Source organism: Macaca nemestrina, chromosome 9 (genome assembly GCF_043159975.1).
Source record: "Macaca nemestrina isolate mMacNem1 chromosome 9, mMacNem.hap1, whole genome shotgun sequence".
In the NCBI taxonomy this organism is placed as follows: Eukaryota; Metazoa; Chordata; class Mammalia; order Primates; family Cercopithecidae; genus Macaca; species Macaca nemestrina.
Window position 1 is genome coordinate 34,731,618 of NC_092133.1, and position 8,004 is coordinate 34,739,621.

General features: G+C 34.3%; 1 protein-coding gene across 9 annotated transcripts in view; it reads left to right on the plus strand.

Moving 5' to 3' along the window:
* LOC105478425 (heparanase 2 (inactive)) overlaps positions 1 to 8,004 on the plus strand; it is an 870,370-nt gene that overhangs the window by 285,462 nt on the left and 576,904 nt on the right. The gene's annotated exons all lie outside the window — the stretch shown is intronic.

An 8,004-nucleotide genomic window follows, 5' to 3' on the forward strand; every position in this document is an offset into this window, starting at 1 on the left:
GCAAATGTGAGAGATTAGATGTGATATGAGAAGGACTTGACTTGTTGCTGGCTTTGCGGATGGAGGAAGTGGCTTATGAATCAAGGAGTGTGGACAGCTTCTAGACACTGGAAAAGGAAAAGAAATAGACTCTCCCTTAGAGCTTCTAGAATGGAATGCAGCCTTCCCAATACCTTGATTTTAGCCCATTGAAATCCATTTAATACTTTTAACTTCCATTTATATAAGACCAATTTGTATTGTTTAAGCCATGAAGTTTGTGGTAATTTGTTATAGCAGCAATAGAAAACTGATACAAGTGTCAAGATAATTCTTCTACATCAATATGCTCATCCACTATAGGTTTTAAAAAAATTATAAAAGCAGAGGCATAAATAAATGTTAAAATAGATAACATGGGTTTGAAAGGGATGGGGCAGGGAGTAAGTGGGGATCCTGGGTTACTTCAGTGGAATCTTTAGTGTTTCATGGAATTTATGTTGAAGATTATTGATTTTTAATGACTGGATGATGGTATGATTTTCTGATTTTCATGTACTCACAGTTTCTTATTTGATGATTGTTTTTTCTTTCCACCCCTTCTTTAAGCAGTGGGTGAACAGAGGGGACATCATGATCTCAGGAAGTAATTGCCAGTTGAAGACATTTTCTAAATATTGCCCTATGTGTAAATGTGTGTCTGCTGAATCTAGATACAACAGCTGTTTCTCACCTTCTTACTGATGTCCTCCAAACATTCAGCAGAATCTGTGAAAAACGCCTGTCAATGTCATATTTATGATGTGGCAAGTGGAGATTAAGATTATTGTGCTTATATTTAAGGGAGATATATGTGGTGTGATTGATGTAGACATTCAAACTAAAACTAAAAGCCTAAGTTGATTCATGCCTATTTTGTGAATGTTGGGATTTCTCTCGTGCTTAATAAGGTAGTGGAAATCCCAGGAACAAAAATCCCTAATAGCTTGCCATATTTGAACTTGGCTGGTATATTCTATATAAACCTAAAAAGTGCTGAGGCAGTTCCTCTTTGATTGCCAGTATTTCACATTTACCTTAGAGATGGACTTACTGACTTAACTATGAACTGTTTATCAACGTGGTTGAGGACGTTCACAGTGTTTCCTGCTGTGTCTTCCAATATTACCCTGTAGATAACTCAAATATTATTAAAACTGGTTGTTTTCTGTTCCCCACAACTAGTTGTATCTTTACCTTTACTCAACTTTGAATTCCTCCCACTATTTAGAATTCTCTTCAATCATACTTCCATTTTAGTGTACTGAAAGTTCAAGCATTTTAAAAATTCAGGCTCAAATTCTATCCCTTACATGAAATGTATTCTTATTCCCTCTGAATAGGAAGAAATGTGTCTACCTCATAGAGAGGACTGTGCTGTGTATTATGGAAATTTGAGTATTCATTAACTCCTTGAGATAGGGAATTTCTGATTCTTTTCATTCCTCTAGGACCTAGTAAAAATTTTAGGTTCAGGGGATAGTGCATAGGGTTATATGAGATTAATATTAGAGTAGAAAAACTAAGACTATGGACATCAACCCCCACATAGAAAATTCTTCACATTAAACTTTTTTTTAAATTTTAAATTTTGTGGGTACGTAGTAGGTATATGTATTTTTGGGGTACATGAGATGTTTTGATACGGCATGCAAGGTGAAATAAGCACATCTTGGAGAATGTGGTATCTATTCCCTCAAGCATTCAGCCTTTGTGTTACAAACAATCCAATTATACTCTTAGTCATTTTAAAATGTACAGTTGAATTACTATTGACTACAGAACCCTGTTGTGCTGTCAAATACTAGGGTTTGTTCATTCTTTCTATTTGTTTTGGACCCATTAACCATTTCCTCCTTCTCCCTGCCCACACCACTTCACTACTGTTTTCAGCCTCTGGTGACCATCTTTCTACTCTCTATGTCCATTAAGTCCAATTGTTTTGATTTTTGGATTCCACAAATAAGTGAGAACATGCGATGTTTGTCTTCTATGCCTGGCTTATTTCACTTAACATAATGATCTTCATTTCATCCATGTTATTGCAGATGACTAGATCTCAGTCTTTTTATAGCTGAATCGTACTATATTGTATATATGTGTACTATATTTTCTTTATCCATTCATCACTTAGGTTGCTTCCAAATCTTGGCTATTGTGAATAGTGCTGCAACAAACCTGGGAGTGCAGATAACTCTTTGATATACTGATTTTTTTTCTTTGGGGTATATAGCCATCAGTGGGATTGCTGGATTGTGTAATAGCTCTATTTTTAGTTTTTTGAGGAACTTCCAAACTGTTCGGCATAGTGGTTGTACTAACTTACATTTCCACCAATAGGGTACAAGGTTTCCCTTTTCTCTACATCCTTATCAGCATATGTTATTGCCTTATGGCTAAAAGCCATTTTGACTGGGGTGAGATGGTATCTCATTGTAGTTTTGATTTGTATTTCTCTGATGATCAATTATGTTGAGCTCTTTTTCATATGCCTGTATGCCATGTGTATGTCTTCAGAAATGTCTGTTCAAATCTTTTGCTCATTTTTGATTGGATTATTATATTTTTCCTATAGAGTTGTTTGAGCTGCTTATATATTCTGGTTATAATCCTTTTTCAGATGGATAGTTTGCAAATATTGTCTCCCATTCTGTTGTTTGTCTCTTCACTTTATTGATTGTATCCTTTGCTGTGCAGAATCTTTTTAACTTAATGTGATCCCATTTGTCCATTTCTGCTTTGGTTGCCTCTACTTGTGGGGTATTGCTCAAGAAATCTTTGCCCAGACCAATGTGCTAGAGATTTTCCCCAGTCTTTTCTTGTAGTGGTTTAATAGTTTGAGGTCTTAGATTTAAGTCTTTAATCCATTTTGATTTGATTTTTATATATGGTGAGAAGGACCTAGTTTCCTTTTTCTGCATATGGATATTCAGTTTTCTTAGCACCATTTATTGAAGAGACTGTCTTTTCCCCAGTGTATGTTCTTGGCACCTTTGTCAAAAATGAGTTCACTGTAGGTATGTGGATTGTTTCTGGGTTCTGTATTCTGTTCCATTGATCTATGTGTCTGTTTCTAATGATAGTATCATGCTGTTTTGGTTACTGTATCAGTGTAGTATAATTTGCAGTCAGGTAATGTGATTCCTCCAATTTTATTCTTTTTGCTTAGGATAGCTTTGCCTATCGTAGGTCTTTTGTGGTTCTATATACCTTTTAGGATTGTTTTTTCTATTTCTGTGAAGAATGTCATTGGTATTTTGATAGGGATTGCATAGAATCTATAAATTGCTTTGGGTAGTATGAACATTTTAACAATACTTATTCTTCCAATCTATAAATACGGAATATTTTTCCATTTTTTGGTGACCTCTTCAATTCCTTTCATCAGTGTTTTATAATTTTTATTACATTTATCTTTCACTTCTTTGGTGAAGTTAATTCCTAGGTATTTATCTGTGGCTATGTAAATGGGATTACTTTTTAAATTTCTTTTTCTCATTGTTCACTGTTGACATATAGAAATACTACTCATTTTTGTATGTTGATTTTGTATCCTGCAACCATACTGGATTTGTTTATTAGTTCTAATAATATTTTTTAGTGGAGTCTTTAGTTTTTTTCCAAATATAAAATCATGTCCTCTGCAAACAAATATAATTTGACTTCTTCCTTTCCAATTTGACTGCCCTTTACATCTTTGTCTGGTTGCTCTAGCTAGGGCTTCCAGTACTATGTTTAATAACAGTGATGACAGTGGTTATCCTTGTCATGTTTCAAATCTTAGAGGAAAGGCTTTTAGTCTTTTCTTGTTCAGTATGATACTAGCTGTGGATCTGGTGTATATGGCACTTATTACATTGAGGTATGTTCCTTCCCCAGTTTTTTGAGGATTTGTATTATGAAGGGATGGTAAATTTTCAATTAATTTTTCAGCATCAATTGAAATGATCATGTGGTTTTTATCCTTCCTTTTGTTGATATGATGTATCATATTGGTTGATTTGCATTTGTTGAAACATCCTTGCATCCCAGGGATAAATTCCACTTGATCATGATGAATAATCTTTCTGATATATTCCACTTGATCATGATGAATGATCTTTCTGATATAATATTGAGTTTGGTTTACTAGCATTTTGTTGAAGATTTTTGCATCAATATTCACCAGAGATATTGGCCCATAGTGTTGTTGTTATTGTTGTTGTTTTTGATGTGTCTTTATCTGATTTTATTATCAGGGTAATCCTGACCTCATATAATGAGTTTTGAAGAATTCCTTCCTTTCCTATTTTTCAGGATACTTTGAATAGGATTGGTTTTAATTCTTCTTTAAATGTTTTGTAGAATTCAGCAGTGAAGCCATCAGGCCCCAGGATTTTCTTTAGTGGGAAACTTTTTATTACAACTTTGATCTTGCTATTTGTTGTTGGTCTGTTCAAGTTTTGGATTTCTTCTCGATTCAGTCTTGGTAGGTTGTGTCTAAGAATTTGTCCAGTTCTTCTAGACTTTCCAATTTATTGGTATATAGCTGCTCATAGTAGCCACTAATGATCCTTTGGATTTCTGCAGTATCACTTGTAATGTCTGGTATTTTTTTTTCCTTTATGATTTTCTTTATTTGGATCTTCTTTCCTTTTTTGTCAGTCTGACTAAAGGTTTGTCAATTTTGTTTAACTTTTCAAAAAAACAACTTCTGGTTTCATTGATCTTTTGTATATTTTTTCATTTCAATTGCATTTATTTCTGCTCTGATCTTCATTATTTATTTTCTTCTACTATTTTGGGTTTAGTTTGTTCTTGCTTTTCTAGATACTTAAGATGCATTATTAGATTTTTCATTTGAAGTTTTTTCTTTTTTGATGTAGGCACTTACAGCTATAAAATTCCCCATTAGTACTTCCTTTGCTGTATCCCGCAGGCTTTGGTATTTTGTGTTTTCATTATCATTTTTTTTCAAGAAAGTTTTAAATTTTATTCTTAATGTATTTACTGACCCATTGATCATTCAAGAGCATATTGTTTAATTTCCATGTATTTGCACAGTTTCCAAAATTATTGTTCTCCTTAATTTCTAGTTTTATTCTATTGTGGTCAGAGAAGATAATTGATACTATTTCAAATTTTTGAATGTTCTAAGACTTGTTTTGTGACCTAACCTATGATTCATTCTTGTGAATGATCGACATGCTGAGGAAAATAATGCGTATTCTGCAGCTGTTGAATAAAATGTTCTGTAAATATCTTAGATCCATTTGATCTGTAGTGCAGATTAGTTCTGATGTTTCTTTTTATTTTATTTTTTTATTTTTTTATTTTTTAATTTTTTATTATTATTATACTTTAGGTTCTAGGGTACATGTGCATAACGTGCAGGTTTGTTACATATGTATACTTGTGCCATGTTGCTATGCTGCACCCATCAACTCGTCAGCACCCATCAACTCGTCATTTACGTCAGGTATAACTCCCAATACAATCCCTCCCCCCTCCCCCCTCCCCATGATAGGCCCCGGTGTGTGATGTTTCCCTTCCCGAGTCCAAGTGATCTCATTGTTCAGTTCCCATCTATGAGTGAGAACATGCGGTGTTTGGTTTTCTGTTCTTGCGATAGTTTGCTGAGAATGATGGTTTCCAGCTGCATCCATGTCCCTACAAAGGACACAAACTCATCCTTTTTGATGGCTGCATAGTATTCCATGGTGTATATGTGCCACATTTTCTTAATCCAGTCTGTCACTGATGGACATTTGGGTTGATTCCAAGTCTTTGCTATTGTGAATAGTGCCGCAATAAACATACGTGTGCATGTGTCTTTATAGCAGCATGATTTATAATCCTTTGGGTATATACCCAGTAATGGGATGGCTGGGTCATATGGTACTTCTAGTTCTAGATCCTTGAGGAATCACCATACTGTTTTCCATGATGTTTCTTTATAGATTTTCTGTCTGGAATATCTGTCCAATGCTGAAAGTGTGGTGTCAAAGTTTCCAGCTATTATTGAGGACTCTCTCTCTCTTTACCTCTAATGATAACCTTTTTGTACTTATATATCTAGGTGCTCCAGTGTTGGGTGCATATATATTTAAAATTTTTATATTCTCTTGCTGAATTGACCCCATAATCATTATATAGTATCTTATTTGTCTCTTGTAGTTTTTGTCCTGACATCTATTTCATCTGATATTAAGTATAGTGACTCCTGCTTTTTACTGGTTTCCACTGGCATGGAATATCTTTTTCCATCCCTTTATTTTCAGTCAATTTGTGTCTTCATAGGTGAGGTGTGTTTCTTGTAGGCAGCAGATCAATGGATCTTATTTTCTCATCCATTCAGCCAGTGTGTGCTTTTTGATTGGAGAGGTTAGTTCATTTACATTAAATGTTATTATTGATAAATAATAACTTACTCCTGCCATTTTGTTATTTGTTTTCTGGTTGTTTTGTGGTGTTCTCTTCCTTCTTTTTTTTCCTTCCTGTATTCCTCTAGTGAAGGCGATTTTCTCCACTCATATGATTTAGTTTCTTGCTTTTTTAAATTTGTGTATCCATTGTATGTTTTTTGGTTTGAGGGTAACCTGAGGCTTGCAAATACTGTTTTGTAACCTACTATTTTAACCTGATACCTTTTTTTAACTTTTATTTTAGGTTTTGGAGTACAAGTGAAAGTTTGTTACATAGGTAAACACATATCACAGGGGTTTTATACATATTATTTCATCACCCAGTATTATTTCATCACCCAGGTATTAAACCCAGTACCCAACAGTTATCTTTTCTGCTCCTCTCTCTTCTCCCTCTTCCTACCCTCTCTGCTCAGGTATACCCAATGTCTGTTGTTTCCTTCTTTGTGTTCAGAAATTCTTATAATTTAGCTCCCATTTATAAGGGAGAACATGTGGTATTCAGCTTTCTGTTCCCGTGTTAGTTCACTAGGGATTGTAGCCTCCAGCTCTATCCATGTTCCTGCAAAAGACATGATCTTGTTCTTTTTTATGGCTGTAAAGTATTCCATGGTGTATATGTACCACATTTTCTTTATTCAATGTGTCATTGATGGGCATTTAGGTTGATTCCATGTCCTTGCTATTGTGAATAATGCTGCAGTGAACATTTGCATACATGTGTCTCTATGGTAGAATAATTCATATTCCTCTGGGTATATACCCAAAAGTGGGATTGCTGGGTTGAATGATAGTTCTGCTTTTAGCTCTTTGAGGAATTGTCACACTGCTTTGCACAATGGTTGACCTAATTAACATTCCTACCTTAACACTATTTACATAAATAAACAAAGGAGCAAAAGGAAAACCAATAAAAACTCTATGCCTTAACTTCATCTCCCTGCTTCTTAACTTTTTGTTGTGTCTATTTATGTCTTATTGTACTGACTATGTCTTGAAAAGTTGTTATAATTATTATTTTTTATTGCTTCATTGTTTAGTTTTTCTACTTAAGAGTAGTTTATACACCACAGTTACCATGTTATAATATTCTATGTTTTTCTGTGTACTTACTATTATCAGTGAGTTTTGTACCTTTCTGTGATTATTTATTGGTCATTAATGTCCTTTTCTTTCTGATGGAAGAACTTCCTTTAACATTTCTTGTAGGATAGGCCTGGCGTTGGTGAAATCCCTCAGCTTTTGTTTGTCTGGGAAAGTCTTTATTTCTCCTTTGTGTTTCAGGGATACTTTACTAGATATAATATTCTAGGATAAATGTTTATTTTCTTCAGCACTTTAAATATGTCATGCCATTCTCTTCTGGCCTGTAAGGTTTCCACTGAAAAGCCTGCTATTAGACATGTCGTATATTATTTGTTTCTTTTTTCTTGCTGGTTTTAGGGTCCCTTCTTGATCCTTGACCTTTGGGAGTTTGATTATTAAATGCCTTGAGGTAGTCTTCTTTGGGTTAAATCTGCTTGGTGTTCTATAACCTTTTTGTACTTGGATATTGATATCTTTCTCTAGGCTTAGGAAGTTC